General features: G+C 38.1%; 1 long non-coding RNA gene across 1 annotated transcript in view; it reads left to right on the forward strand.

The window, feature by feature from the left end:
• LOC114221702 (uncharacterized) overlaps positions 1 to 16,445 on the forward strand; it is a 102,735-nt gene that overhangs the window by 48,413 nt on the left and 37,877 nt on the right. The window contains exon 3 of the long non-coding RNA XR_003611796.2: positions 13,325 to 13,419. This is a non-coding gene — a long non-coding RNA (uncharacterized LOC114221702). The remainder of the gene's footprint in view (positions 1 to 13,324; positions 13,420 to 16,445) is intronic.

Here is a 16,445-nt window from a genome sequence, read left to right on the forward strand (position 1 = left end):
CCCTCTGCCCCTCCTCCCTGCTCATGCTCTCTGTCTCACATAAATAGACAAAATCTTAAGAAAGAAAGAAAGAAAGAAAGAAAGAAAGAAAGAAGAAAGGAAAGAAAAGAAAGAAAGAAAGAAAAGAAAAAGAAGAACAACCAGCCACGAACGAACTAATTAAAAGTTTTAATGACACATCTTAGAGCTTGGCTCATCATGGCCTGGTTGATTAACCAGAGTGTCATGGGAGAAAACTCTCTATATAAATAGGGCCATAGATGCCAGACAGAGTCTAGCCATAGTATACTATCTGCAGGGATGCCCTGTCCCTTAAAAGCTTCTGACACTCCAGAAACTGAGCAGATCACTACTCCAGCCTTATGTTATGGCCTAAGTCTTTGTAGACTCATGGTCTTTATGGTTCCTTCTACCTCTAAAGGACAGTGGTCCTTTATCAGTGGTTCTCAGTCCTGGCTATACCAAAGAATCTCTGATCTCAGATATTCTGTTTTAATTTGGTTTGGCAACTGGAACATCTGTATTTTTTCCAAGTTTTATTGAGATATAGTTGACATAAAATAGTGTATTAGTCCATGGTGTACAGTATAATGATTTGATCACATATATATTGTGAAATGATCACAATAAATTTAATTAATATCAGTCATATAGATTCAAATTTTTTATTATAATGAGGACTTTTAAGATTTATTTTCTTAGCAACTTTCAAATATACAGTGTATTATTGTTAATTATAGGCACCATGCTCTACATTATATCCCCAGGATTTACTTATTTTACAACTGAAAGTTTATACTTTCTAACCACACTTAACCAGTCCCCCCCCCCCATCCCACCCCCCACCTCTGGCAACCACCAATCTGTTCTATGAGTTCAGTTTTTTAGATTCCAGTTTTTATAGGTGAGACCATACAGTATTTGTCTTTCTCTCTCTCATTTATTTCACTTAGCATAACGCCCTCAAGGTCCATACATGTTGTTGAAAATGGCCAGATTTCCTTCTTTTTTGTGGCTGAATAATAGTCTTCTGCGTGTGTGTGTATGTGTATCACATTTTCTTTATCCATTTATTCACTGATAAACACTGAGGATAATTCCATATCTAGGCTATGGTAAATAATGCCTCAATGAAGATAGGGATAAAGATATCTTTTTGAGGTAGTTATTTTGTTTCCTTTGAATATATACCCAGAAGTGGAATTGCAGATCATAAGATAATCTCTTTTTCTTTGAGGAACCTCCATACTCTTCCATAGTGGCTGCATTAGTTTACATTTCCACCACAAGTGTACCAAGGGTTCCTTTTTCTCCACATACTCACCAACACTTGTTATCTCTTATATTTTTGACGATAGACATTCTAACAGATGAGAGCTGATATCTCATTATAGTTTTTATTTGAATTTCCCTGATGATTAGTGATGTTGAGCACCTTTCCAAGTACTGTTGGCCATTTGTATGTCTTCTTTGGAAAAATGCTATTCAATTTCTCTGCCTATTTTTAATAATATTATTATTGCTACCAAGTTTTTGCTCTGAGTTCTTTATATGGTTTAGATACTAACCCCTTATCAGATATAGGGTTTGCAAACATTTCTTTCCCATTCAGTAGATTGCTTTTTCACTTTGTTGATGGTTTCCTTTGCTGTGCAGAGCTTTTTAGTTTGATGTAGTCCCACTTGTTTAGTTTTGCTTTTTTTGTCTTTGCTTTTGATATCAGTTCTAAAAAACTAATTGGCAAGACCATTGTCAAATAGTTAACCCCAGTGTTTTTTCCTAGGAGTTTTATGGCTTCAGGTCTTGTATTCAAGTCTTTAATCCATTCTGAGTTGATTTTTGTGTATGGTGTAAGACAGGGGTTCAATTTCATTCTTTTACATGTTGCTGTCCAGGTTCCCAACACCCATTTACTGAAAATCCTTTCCCCATTGTATATTCTTGGCCCCTCTGTCATAAATTAATTGGCATAAAAGCACGGATTTATTTCTGGGCTCTGTATTCCATTGATTTATGTCTATTTTTATGCCAATACCATATTGTTTTGATTACTATAGCTTTGTAATATAGTTCAAAATCAGGGAATGTGATATATCTAGCTTTGTTCTTCCTTCTTATGATTGCTTTGGCTATTTGGGGTCTTTTATGGGTCCATAAAATTTTAAGATTTTTTTCTACTGTGAAAAATGGCATTGGAATTTTCATTAGGGATTGCACTGAATCTATAGATTGCTTTGGGTAGTATGTACATTTTAACAATGTTCTTTCAATCCACGAGCATGGAATCTTTCTATTTGTGTTTTCAGTTTCTTTCATCAGTGTCTTGTAGTTTTCAGTGTATAGATCTGTCACCTTCTTGGTTAAATTTACTCATAGGTACTTTATTATTTTTGATGCAGTTGGCAATAGGATCATGTTCTTAATTTCTCTTTCCAATTGTTTGTTATTAGTGTGTAGGAATGCAACAGATTTTCATATGCTTATTTTTGTATCTGCAACTTTACTGAATTCATTTATTCTAACAGTTTTTTTTTGGTAAAGTCTTTAAAGTTTTCTCTGTATAATATGTCATCTGTAAATAGTGACATTTTACTTCCTCCTTTCCACGTGGATGCCTTTTATTTTATTCATTCATTCATTTACTTATTATTTTTACCTAATTTTTCTGGCTAGAACTTTCCCTACTATTTTTAAAAAAAGTGAAGGAAAGTAGGCATCCTTTTCTTGTTCCTGATCATAGAGGAAAAGCTGTTAGCTTTTCAGTGTTGAGAATGATGTTAGCTGTAGACTTGTCATATATGTCCTTTATTATGTTCCTCTATAACTGTTTGTTGAGAGTTTTTATCATGAATAGATGTTGATTTTGTCAAATGCTTTTTCTGCATCTGTCAAGAGGATCCTATAGTCTTTATCCTTCATTTTGTTATGTGGTGTATTATATTGATTTGCATATGCTGAACCGTCTTTGCATTCCCAGAATAAATCTCACCTGATAATGGTATATGATCCTTTTAATGTATTGTTCAATTCAATTTAGCAATATTTTGTTGAAGATTTTTCCATCTATGTTCATCAGGGATATTGGCCTGTAATTCTCTTTATTTTTTTCAGGGTGCCCTTGTCTGGTTTGGTGCCTTGTAAAATGAATTTGGAAGTGTTTCCTCCTATTCTGTTTTTGGAAGAGTTTGAGGATTGTTATTAATTCTTTAAGTGGTTGTTAGAAGTCACCAGTGAAGCCATCTGGCTCTGGACTTTTGTGTGTTGGAAGGTTTTTGATTACTAATTCAGTCTCCTTACTAGGCATTGATCTATTCAGATTTTCTATTTCTTCAAGATTATGTTTTCCTAGGAATTTACCCATTTCTTCCAAGTTGTCTAACTTGTGTCATATAATCGTTGTAGTAATCTCCTAAAATCCTTAGTATTTCTGTGGTATCAGTTGTAACTACTCTTTCATTTTTGATTTTGAGTCCTCTTGGTTTTTTTGTTTTTGTGTTTGTTTTTGTTAGTCTAGCTGAAGTTTTGTCAATTTTGTTTCTTTTCAAAGAATCAACTCTTAGTTTCATTGATCTTTTCTGTTGTCTTTTTGGTCTTTATTTATTGCCACTCTGATTTTATTATTCCCTTCCTTTTACCAACTTTGGACTTTGTTTTCTTTTTCTTATTTCTTTAGGTGTAAAGTTAGATGTTTTAAGATTTTTCTTGTTTCTTGAGGTAAGTCTGTATGGCTACGAACTTCCCTTTTAGAACTGCCTTAGCTGCATTCATAGATTTTAGCATGTCTTTTTTGTTTTGTTTTCATTTGTAGATAGTTTTTACTTCTCCTTTGATTTCTTTGACCTATTGGTAGTTTAGTAACAGTTTTTTTTACTCTCCACATTTTTGTTTTTCTAGTTTTCTTCTTGTAATTGACTTCTAGTTTCATACCGTTGTGATAAGAAAAGGTGCTTGATATGATTTCAGTTTTCTTGAATTCATTGAAACTTGTTTTGTGACCTAATAAATGAGCTATCCTGGAGAATGTTTCAGTGTTCTACTTGGGAAGAATATGTATTCTGCTTTTGAATGGAATGTTCTATAAATGTCTGTTACATCCATCTGGTCTAATGTATTAAGTCCAATGTTTCTTTCTTGATTTTTTTTGTGGATGATCTATCCATTGTTGAAAGGGGTTATTAAAGTCCCCCACTATACTTGTATCAGTGTTCATTTCTCCCTTTAGGTCTGTTAATATTTGCTTTATATATTTTGGTGCTCCCATGTTGGATGCATATATACTTACAGATGTTTTGTCCCATTTATCATTATATAATTATCTTCTTTGTCTCATTGCAGTCTTTGTATTAAATTCTATTTTGTCCAAGTATAGATAACCTTGATCTCTTTTGGTTTCCATTTGCATGAATATCTTTTTTCATCCTTCACTTTAAGCCTGTTTATATCTTTAAGGCTCAAGTGAGTCTTTTGTGGGCAGCAGATAGTTGGGTTTTGTTCTTTATTCAGCCACTCAGTGTCTTTTAATTGGAGAATTTATTCCACTTAGATTTAAAATAATTATTAATGGGTAGGAACTTACTATTGCCATTTTATTAATTGGTTTCTGGCTGTGTTATAATTCCTTTGTTCTTCTCTCACTCTCTTCCTTTGTGATTTGATGACTTCCTGTAGTAGTATGCTTCTATTCCTTTCTCTTTTTTGTGAATTTACTGTAGTTTTCTGCTTTGTGGTTACCATGAGGCTTATATAAAACAATTATAATTGTCTACTTTTAGTAATAACAAGTTTGAACTTATACAGAAACTCTACACTTTTACTTCATTCCTGACATGTTATCTTTTTTATGTCACAATTTACATAATTTACATTTTTAATTGTGTTTCCCTTAGCAAATTACATAGTTATTTTTAACACTTTTGTCTTGTAACTGTCATACCAGCTTTATATGTGATTTAACCATCACCATTACAACGTTAGAGTATTCTGAATTTAACTATATATTTACCTTTACTGATGAGACTTAAACTTTCATGTGTTTTCCTGTTACTACTTATCATCCTTTCATTTGAGCTTGAAGACATTCCTTTAACATTACTTATAAGCCCAGTCTTGTGGTGATGAATTCCTTCAGCTTTTGCCTCCCAGAAAACTCTTTATCTCTTTTTCAATTGTGAAGGACAACTTTGAATATATTATGCTATCTCTTCTGGACTGCAAAGTTTTTGCTGAAAAATCGGCTGATAGTCTTATGGGGGTTTCCTTGTATGTAACAAGGTGGGTTTTTTTTTCTTGCTATTTTTAAGATTCTTTCCTTATCTTAACTTTTGACTTTTTAATTATAATGTGTTTTGACATGTGTCTCTTTAGATTCATCTTATTTGAAACTCTCTGGACTTCCTGGATCTGGATGTCTGTTTCTTTTTTCAGGTTAGGGAAGTTTTCAGCCTTTCTTTCTTCCTCCCCTCCCTCCCCTCCCCTCCCCTCCCCTCCCCTTCCTCCTTCTTTCTAGATTTTATCTATTTGAGAGAGAGCGCACTAGAGAGACAGAGCAAGCATGAGTGGGAGGCAGAGGGAGAGAGCAGCATGCTCCCTGCTCAGCAGGGAGCCTGATGTGGGGCTTGATCCCAGGACCCTGGGATCATGACCTGAGCTGAAGGCAGACACTTAACCAACTGAGCCTCACCCAGGTGCCCCTCAGCCATTATTTCTTTGAATAAGCTTTCTGCCCCTTTCTTTCTCTCTTCTCTTTCTCAGACCCTTGAAATGCAAATATTGGTCAACTTGATGGTATATCCCATAGGTCTCTTAAGCCATCTTCATTCCTTTTTTCTTTTTTTCTACTCTGCCTGAATGAATTCCATTGCGCTGTCTTTAAGTGATTCTTTCTCTGCTTAAGATCAACTGATTCTTTCTCTGCTTAACTATTATCTATTTTTTAAAAGTTCAATAGAGGGATTCACATCAGAATAGATTTTTAAAGATTAAAAAAATCTTTTAAAAAAGATTTATTCATTTATTTTAGAGAGAGAGCATGAGCAGGGGGAAGAAGGGAAGGAGGAGAGACTCTTGAAGCACACTCCCTGCTGAGCAGGGAACCCAACACAGGGCTTGATTCCACGACCCACAAGATCATGACCTGAGCTGAAACTGAGAATTGGACACTCAACTGACTGAGCCACCCAGGTGCCCCTCTATTGAATTTTTAAATTCAGTTATTCTTCAGCTTTTGTTTGTACTTACTTTTATTTTCCTCTTTGTTGAAATTATCACTTTGTCCACACACTGTTACCCTGACCTCAGCGAACATCTTCATGACCATTGTTTGAGCTCTTTTATCAGGTAATTCACTTATATTCATCTCCTTAAGGTCTATTTCTGAATTTTTATCTTGTTCTTTTGTTTGGAACATATTTCTCTGATCCTTCATTTTACTTGACTCCCTGTGTTGTTTTCTGTGCATTAGATAAAATAGCCACCTCCCCCAGTCTTGAAGGAAGTGGTCTTCCATAGAAAATGAACCTTACCATTTATCCTGTCCCTAGTTCTCAGACCTTTATGACTGTCTCTCAAACCTTTGTGATTATCTAAGCAACTCTCTTTATTCTTAATGCCTCCCAGGAGTTGATCTATGTCAAGATCTGACAGTGTCCCAAATGGGAGGATCTCAGCACCTGGATGCAGGCTGTCTGGAAGCCAGACCCTCAGGCAGCATCTTTTTAAGGATGCAACTAGACCTCTTTGAGGGAAGTACTGGGAGATGGGTATTTCTCTGTTTCCTCTGTGCACAGCCCATGGGGAATAGCCACAAAGAACTGGTTCTTTGTTATAATCCTATGGTACTGGTGAATGTAAGTTCTCCTGGCTACCAGAGCCAGGAAATTAAGAGGTGTGTCTGGTGGGTGGCTGCTGTAGAAGCTGGGATACCAGACATGTGTACAAGCTTCTTTTGGGGAGAATCTGGTACAAGGTAAAGAGAGAGCCCAAAGGTGGTACCTGCCAGCAAGTGGCTCCTAGATGTATGTGAAATTTGAAACCTGACCTTCAGGGTGCAGCTTTTAAGATATGCAAATAGGCTTGTTACACAGAAAAACTGGGAATTGGCCATTTGTGACTGCTGCCTCTGTGCTGAGCCTTGAGAGGATAGCCAGTTAAGTACTGTTTGCTACTCTCCTTTGAACCTGTGAACATAAGCCCACTGGCCAACAAAGCCAGGTGACCAAGGGGGTGCATCCCCTGGGCAACAACTGCAAAATCCAGTGCATTGGGTGTGTGCATAAGCTGGGTAGATGGAGAACATAAAGATAGTACCCAACAGTCTCACTAGGCTCTGGAGGGGATTGTAGTCTGTCTTAGATTTGTGTTAAATTAGGAGCCTGAACCTCAGTCTGTGCTTTTAAGATAAAAAGGTTATTTTGTTTTGTGTTTCTGGAAAAGACTGGGAGATGGGCATTTCCATCTGATTTCTCTCAGCTGAGCCCTGGGGGGATAACCACTGTGAGTCCTTAGGAGCCCTTTTGTTTCCTTATAGCCTTGTGGATCTCAAGGGTGGAAACCCCATTGGCTTCAGGGCTGGGTGTTTTGGGACCCATTCCTTGGGTGGAAGTCCTAAAAGTTGGGATGCTTGATGTTGGGTGGGTCCAACCCTTCACTTCTCAGGGAGAAGCTGGGAGTTGTGATTTCTTTCCAGAATATATGTCACTTTACTGGGGGTTGGGTTTATGGCAAGATTGTATCTCCACCTCTCCTACCATTTTAGTGTGGGTTTTTTTTCCTGTTTACCTGATGTAGATGAGTTGCTCAGCTAGTTTCTGACTTTATTTCAAAGGGACTTGTTCCATGTGTGTGTCTATGGGAGGAAGAGCCTGCTATGTTGCCATCTTGAAATGAAACCCTGGAACATGTTTTTAAAAATCTCCCCCAGATAATTCTAACTTACTTCCAGGGTTGAGACTCATTGTTATAAATTCTTATCTGAAGAGCTGGGGTGGAAATTTTCATAGAGTGTCTATAACCTGCCACCTGTTTTCTAGGAGTCTTTTCAATGGATTGAAGAAAGGAAGGTTCATCCTTCCATTTAGAAGGCCCCATTCCCGTGAGTGAAATATTATATAGGAGGGTGTGCAGATTGGGAAGCAGAATAGATGGGCATGGAGAGGTGGACATGAGACAAATAGCTAAGAGGGTTTTCTAAGTCTAGAGAAGACTAAGGACCAACCTGAGGAGCTAGAAATTTCAGTTGGCACCAATGGAATAACAGAAGTTGGGACTCTTTCTCTTTGGCTAGTGAACATCAAACATTGTTGGTTGAGAGGCATGGTGATTGCAGGACAGGGAGGGTTGTTTATTAGGTCAGCAGATCCATTACAGAGTTGACAAATTTAAGAAATGATTGGGCACTGAGGTTTCATAGTCATATTCCATATGAATAAAATTGGACAGGCCAGCCTCCCTAAAGCTTGGAGTCTGAAGGCAGATGCATGCTCTGTAGAAAACTTCCCACTTTGGCATTGGCGATGCTCAGATGGCCTTTACTTCTTGGCCTTAAGCAGCAGTGGGACAGAGTGTTACAGCCATGGATTGAATGGGATATTTCACTTAAAAGGCCATTGAGCACATATGGATTGGTATACCTTGATATTTATTTATTTATTTATTTATTTATTTATTATTTTTTTGGTATACCTTGATTTATGTCACTTGTTCAAATTGCTATTTACACCGTGCCAGGGGTACACACTGTACTTCCCATGACCATACTTTGGCATTACATAAGTCTTAGCTTAAGTTTCTCTACTAAACATATGACTCCATATTACTCCCAACAGGAAATTTGGGAAGAAAACCAAAAGTGGGTTTGCCTCCCTCCTCCAAGTAGAGCCAGCCGTGGTTGCTTAGGATTCCACAGGAAAAAGGTCATGATACCCTGATTTTCAAATGGGGCTTATGAGTCCAAACTTGTGATCTGATAAGCCAGATGGGCTATCTAAAAATTTCAAAACAATAATAACTATCCCCACAATCCTTACTATGTGTTAGGCTCTGTTCGAGTGCTTTTTATTTATTGATAGTATATTTCTCACACCAACCCTATAAGGATGTATTCATATAACAAAACAGCAATATAACTTAGTTCCATGACCATGGTTCCCAAACCCCCTTACAAAGAAAGGATCCTTCATAGAGTAGTAAAGAAATAGACCCTGAAGCCTAGATGCCTGGGTTCAGATCCAGTTTCACCATTCACTATCAGAATGACTGGAGCAGGTTTCTTGACTTCTTTGTGCCTCCTTTATCTTATACGTGAGATGGGGGATGATGACTGTACCTACCTCATTAAAGAATTAAATAAATTTATTTATAAAGCACTTAGAACAGAGCCAGCACATAGAAAGCATTATATAAATGTCTGCCATTAATATAATCATTATCTTAGGGAGAATTGGGTAAGGAAAGTTTGATAGTTGAGCATTATCCATAGTTTCTATAAGTAAAACAGAAGACAAGACTATTGATAATAATTTGAATCAACAATATATCGCCATACAATGGTAGTAGTGTTGGCTATTTTAGAAGCCCAGGTGGGAAGACAGACTACCTGAGTTCAAATTCAGCTACTGTTTATAAGCTGTGTGACCTTGGGCCAATTACTTTACTTCTTTGTGCTTCAGTTGCCATGTCAGTAATAATGATAATGACAATAATAATAGGTATCACATATGGCTTTTGTGAGACTTAGATTTATGCTTCAGTTACCATTTAAAATGCTTAGATTAGGCCTTGGGATAAAGCAAGTGGTACATCGCAGCTGTTATATGAAGGAGGGTATTTTAGACATTAAATTTTTTCCCTTTTACATACTTAGCTTTCCTTTTCTTTTTCTCTATATCAGCTAATCCTCACACAACTCATTAAGCCTTTCCTCAATGAGATTTAAAGAGATCTCTTCAATTCAACATTTGTTAAGCAGCTTTCACTCATAGTGGGTTGTGACCTGCTCTTTGTGGAATAGGATACAAATATGGACTCTGCCCCTAAATAGCTCCCAAGAGCTTAGGAAAGACTGTGATGTAAAGATTCAACAAGAAGTCAACACTGTGATAAGCATTTTAAGAGAAATAGTACCACAGTAAGCCTCCTAGAGACTGGGCAGAAGATTCTGACTGGAAGAGGAGGAAGGCCTTATAGAGGAAGTGACATGTGGGGTGCGCCATGAAGTATGAATCATATTTTGTCAGTTGGAGATGAAAAATTGTTTAAGCCACACATTCTCAACCTTTAGCAGTACCTCAGAACTATCTGGGGGACATGCCAAACAGGGACTGCTGGGCTCTACCCACAGAGATTCTGATTCAGTGCCTCTGGGGCGGGGCTTGAAAATTGGTGTGTCTAACAATTTCCCAAGTGATACTGATGGTGCTGGTCCAAGGAATACACTTTGAGAAACACTAAATTAAGATCAATGGTTCACCCTGGTTTGACTTCACTTTAGAATCCTCTGGGCAACTTAAAAAAAAAAAAAAAAAAAAACCTCTCAGGAGGACACCAAGATATTGGTATCAAAAGAAAAACAACTCCTTGGGTTATTTTCATAGACAGCCAAGGTTGAGAACGTCTAGGTGTTTAGGTTCAGGTTGCATTTTACCAGGTACTCTTTCAAGCTCCATTGATTACCCCCGTGTGCTTTTAGGTATTATTATTGCTATCCTACTATATGGAGGCTTCAATTTTGACACGGAAACACAGAAAGGGAAGGATTTGTTGAAGGTCCCTGAGTCCTTGATCAAGCTAGACTCAAACCCAGGTCATTGGCTGACCACATTGCATATGTTGTACCTTCGGCCCTTTTGGGGGCAAAGAATGCATCTAGGGGGAATGGCATGAGCATATAAAGGAGTGAACATAGGGTATGTGGAGGTATGAGCAGTTGGCTAGGATGGCTGGGCCTTGGGATGGGTGCCTTGGAATGATGCTGCTGAGGCAGTTTGGGACTGCTGTGAAGGGGCTGGAAACATATTTAGAAATAGTTGATTTGAAAAGCATCAGGGAGCCATAAATAAATAAGAGATATTTATTTATTAAGAACGGACAATTTAATGTTTCCTGAGCACCAAAAATTCTGTACTGGTCACTGTGCTTCATAGTAAATACACACTCCCTAATTCTCACAGCAGTGCTACAAAATGGAGATTATTTTCACCATTTGATGGATGAGGGAACTGAGGCCCAGAAAGGATAAGTGACTTGCTGGACTCATGGAGCCAGAAAGTGGCAGAGTCTGAATTCAAAGCCAGATTTGTCTGGCTTTAAAACCCACATGGGGGGTGCATGGGTGGCTCAGTCAGTTAAGCGTCTGCCTTCAGCTCAGGTTATGATCCCAGAGTCCTGGGATCGAGCCCCACATCAGACTTCCAGGTCAGCAGGGAGTCTGCTTCTCCCTCTGCCTCTCCCCGCCCCCCCCCCCGCCCCGCTCATGCTCTCTCTCCCTTTGTCTATCTTTCTCTCGCAAATGAATAAATAAAATCTTTTAAAAAAATAAAACACACATGTTACTCACAATGTGTTACTGCTATGATCTGGAAGTGTTTGAAGAAAAAATATTTTAACTTTTTATTTTGAAATAATTTTAGCCTTTCAGAAACGTTATAAAAGAAAATAAGAGTTCCTATACACACTTCACCTAGCTTCCCCTAATATTCATCGCACATAACTATCATACAAATATAAAAATGAAAAAGTTAACATGGGCGTAAGACTCTTAACCAGTCCAAGTGCTTTGTTTGAATGTCACCAGTTCTTTCCACTAGTGTCCTTTTGATTGTTCCAAGGATCCAACTAGTATCCCAAGAGCATTTAGTTTTCATATCTCCTATATTCCATTTTCATGTCCTCCAACCTGAGAGAATCCCTCAACCTTTCTCTGTGTCTTAGGACCTTGACACTTTCAAAAAGTACTGGCCAGTTATTTTGTAGAATGTCCCTTAATTTGGGTTTGTCATGAGCCTAAGATCTGTTTCTAACAACAGAACACTTCTGACACCAAATATTTAGGTTCCCCTCCCCGCAAAATCAACCAATTCTCCAACTCTCTGGACACCAGCTAGACATCCATTGACTCAGTTCAGTTTTGACAATAGCTACCTGCCTCTCCATATCAGACACCAGTTGCAAATATTGGCTACCCAGGGTACCCATACTTCTGTTTCATTTGGCTATACATTGGAAGTTCCCATGAACCCCATCTTGGGTTCCATAATTTGCTAGACTGGCTCACAGAACTCAGGAAGCAACTTTACTTTTTATTCCTGGTTTATTATAAAGGATGATACTTAACTAGAAGAGATGCATAGGACACAGGGTATCCTTGTCATATCTGGGCATTTCACCCCAGCACTTTGATGTGTTCACCGACCTGGAAGTTCTCTAAATCTTGTTGTTCAGGCTTTTAATAGAATAGAATACACCATTAAACTTAATTTCTCCTTGTTTCTTTATTTTTAAAATGTTACTAAAAAATTTTAAATGTTCATTATGTGGCTTGCATTTTTATTGGCTATCGCTGGTCTTAGAGCATGGTTTCCCTTCTCCCATCCCCACACTTCTTTCTGGTATAACCACTTCTAAGAAGCTTGATACCTATGCCTATCTGAGTTTCTGTGAGGAATGAGCGCTGAGCCTAACAGTCATTTTTGCCAGGACTTTTTCTGCTCTAGGTAAAGGGATTTAAGACCCATCGCATATATGAGTTACTTTCATCCATTTCTGAATTTCAAATGTATTGTTGGGAATGTGTATGTGTTGGGGATGCTATTCCTGAAACTTCTTTTCTAATTACTAGAAAGGCTTAATAAAATTATGAACCATCATAAGCTCTTAGGACAAGATGGCAATCACGGATATGGAACTCAATAATTTTTATTTTCTAACTATTTCCAAATTTGGTTTGGCCCTATACCAATTTAAATGACTCAAAGGAAGCGGACAGACAGTGATCTTTGCAGAGGTGGGCTTAAGGGATCTGGTTTGACTGTTTTTTTTTCCAAACTATATACTGAGCAGGACCTCACAGAGGTTCAGAGGTAGGCAAAGTTTATCTTGGTTCTAAGGTTTTCTTGGTTTTGTTTTGGGGTTTTTTTGTTTTTGTTTTTGTTTTTGTTTTAATTTTCTCTCTCTGTCTCACTCTCTTTCAGTGTGACTTCAAGCATCTATTCCTAGCACCCAGCACTCTGGCTACTAAAGATTCATCTCTAAAGTGCCTTACCCCATCCCATCCACTCTGTCATAGTCTGTGTCTCTTATAAAACACCCCACCCTTTGCTTGTTCCTTCAGAGGCCTGCTCTCCGAGAAGCAGATGATTTGGTTATCGCAGTCGTGAATGAGTAGCTAATGTTCTTAGGTAATGTTGAACTTGGAGACCCAGTAAGGTAAGCCAAGTGTTCCTTTCCACTGAAGGTATGATTTTGATGGATATTGAGGATGTCAGAGTCCTTGTCAATGGTACCACTGACTAAAAGGTAGATTCCCCCAAAAGCAGCAGGTATAAGAAGTAAGAGTGAGACTGACCTAGAGGTAAGAGGGGAGGAGGTTATATGGAATGACTCGAGGGCACAGAAAATCTCTACTGCTCCCAAAACACTCCCCTATGGTATCAAATTATTTTCTCAGCAAATTTGGATGGGAGAGGAGGGACGCTGGATGGGAAATGTTCTAGAGCGGGAAGGGTAAAGAAGAGAAGCTGGGGAACCATCTGCTCAGAAGGGTGAGTCTCTATTCTCCTCCCTCCAGGTGGGAAGGCAATTGAGTACTAGCGGGCGGGCTTCTTGAGGGTAGACACTCCCCCACTTCTGTGCCTTGCCTCTTGAAGGCAAGGGTACTCAGTACATACTGAATGACAGAATGAATGAAGAAGGGCATGGCTGGCTTTGCAGTCTATCACTAACTGCCCAACATTCAGCCATATCTCAAGACATAGGCTTTCAAAAAAATGTGGCCTTCACTGCAACTCAGGGTGAGGTGTCTGAGTCTGGGGGGCTCATGGTGAAGGGATCAGCCATGAGGAATGGGAAATGTCCTTTATAAGTAGTTCTGTGCCTGGAACACTGTGCTGGGCCCCTTGTGAGGCAAGTATTCTTTGGCAATTCCCCACTAAGACCTAATGCAGAGGAAAGATCTTAAGAAAAAATAAATATCTTTCTTCAAAATATCTTCTTACCTAATTTTCCTTTTCTACTCTTGCCTTTTCCTCAGTTTTATTGAGATATAATTGATACATGGCACGGTATAAATTTAATGTGTACAGCATAATGATTTGATGTACATGTATTATGAAATGATAACCACAATAATTTTGGTTAATATCCATTATCTCATATAGATTCAAAAAAATAAAAAGAAAAATTGTTTATTGTGATTTTCTCTTAAGATCTACTCTCTTCACAATTTTCAAATATACCATACAATGGTGTTAGCTGGAGTCATCATGTTGTACATTGCATCCCTAGTACTGATTTGTCTTATAACTGGAAGGCTGTATCTTTTGACCCCCTTCACCCACTTCCCACACCCCCTACCTCTGGTAACCACAAGTCCAGTCTCTTTTTATATACACTTGGTGTTTTTTGAGTTTTTGGGTTTCTTTTAGATTTCACCTATAAGTGAAATCATAATAGTGCCTTTCTCTGACTTATTTCACATGGCACGTACTCTTCCCTTTACTCTCTTTTATACTGGGTTCTCAATATTCTCTACCTTTTTTCTCTCTTTTCTAGCCCATAATGTCCATTCTGGAGATTTTTTTCTCGTTATTCATAGCAGAAACTGGCTGAGTTACTTTTTCCCAGTCACCATGACCACATTACTCTCTTTTTTTTCTTAGGTTTATGTCTTTGTCCACTTAATTCCAGCTATAATGAAAGGATCTAGGCCTTGGACCACTTGACTATTCAGCTTATGCTTATGTTCTTTCCTCTCTTTTCTACCAGTTCTCTAGTTTACCGCTTCACTCTGGGTAATTGTATTAACTTGCCTTCCTATATGACTCCTTCTTTAGATTATCCGGCTTTTTCCCAAAGGGCTAGAGAGAGTTTATCATTTTATGTTCACAACTCTTAACATTGCTCTCCCCTCCCTAAGCCTGGTGTCAAGGGACAATGGCTCCGCACAAATGGGTAGGGACCAGAGTGGGAGGTGGTCTTACAGTGTCTGTGATTCTTGGTGTCCTGGGTCAGTAGTGCACTAGCCAGGGAGGGACAAACCTTCAACCAACTCTCTTAAGTAGGAAAAACCCCCGTAATGGCCCTGGTGTGTGTCTAAATCAAGGTTTGGAACTGGGTACACTTTGGTCATGCCTATGCTCTCCCATCTACAACTAACGGTGTTAAAATACCAGATGACTCTGTTTTAGCAGTCATGGTGTGGAAGGAACTGTTGCTTTCTCCATTTGTCATTATGATGAATCTTTAGGAAGTTTAGTCAATAACAACAGCAATATCAATATGTTCTGCTGTACCATATTGAGTGAACTCCATTATGGTTGATCATCAAGAGAATGCCATATTGGACAATCTTATTATAGGTCTTCTAAGACATACATAATAGATCTTCTTGGACATGAGTGGTGGGAACTTTAGATCATACTACCTTGCAAAGACCGGTGTTTGTGGTTAAAACAAGAGAATGATGCTCCAATGTAGATAAATCAGCATCTATTCTGGTTTGTTTTATAAGTTGTCTGTTAATTTGATGGGGACAGAAAAGGCAATTCTCAGTGTGTCAACACTTCAGTAATCAACTGACTCTTGCTGAAGCTTGCAGAGTAACTGGCTGAGTGGTAAGAAACCTTCCCAAGTCTTATTTGCCCCAACAATCTACCTCAGAGCATGTTTAATCTTTTTTCATTGATCTTTTACCCACAAGTGATGAGAGGCCGCCCTTAGATTCCTTCCTAGCCATAGCTGTGTCAAACAGGACTAATGGATATGCAATCCCAGTGTATGAAATGGTAGTGTCTAATACTCCTAAGTGGCAAACAATAAATTTCATTTATTTAATAACTATTCTCTGGGTATGCCTGATACTGTGCTAGGTATTAGGGTTAAAATGGGGATTGATATAAAGATAGTCCTTGTCCTGATATGTCAAACACAGAAAAGAAAAAGGATACTGCCTTATAAAAATAACAACTCATGATTAGTACTTTTTAAATTCTGTATTTTAATATTTAAATCCTTGTTCTATATGGAATTTATTTGGTCCAAGAGTGATTCAGAAGATGTTTTCTCCTAGAACGCTAGTCAGTTGTTACAATATCATTTATTAAATGGACCACATTTTCTCAACAGATTTGAAATGCATCTTTGTCATACACTAAATTCTCATATATCCATGGGACTATTTTGGTACTCCAGTCTGACCCATTGATCTGTTTACCTATTGGGCTCAGTTCTGGTTT

Source organism: Eumetopias jubatus, unplaced genomic scaffold (genome assembly GCF_037043125.1).
Source record: "Eumetopias jubatus isolate StellerSeaLion01/CBP00866 unplaced genomic scaffold, mEumJub1_p1.0 scaffold_14, whole genome shotgun sequence".
Taxonomy (NCBI): domain Eukaryota; kingdom Metazoa; phylum Chordata; class Mammalia; order Carnivora; family Otariidae; genus Eumetopias; species Eumetopias jubatus.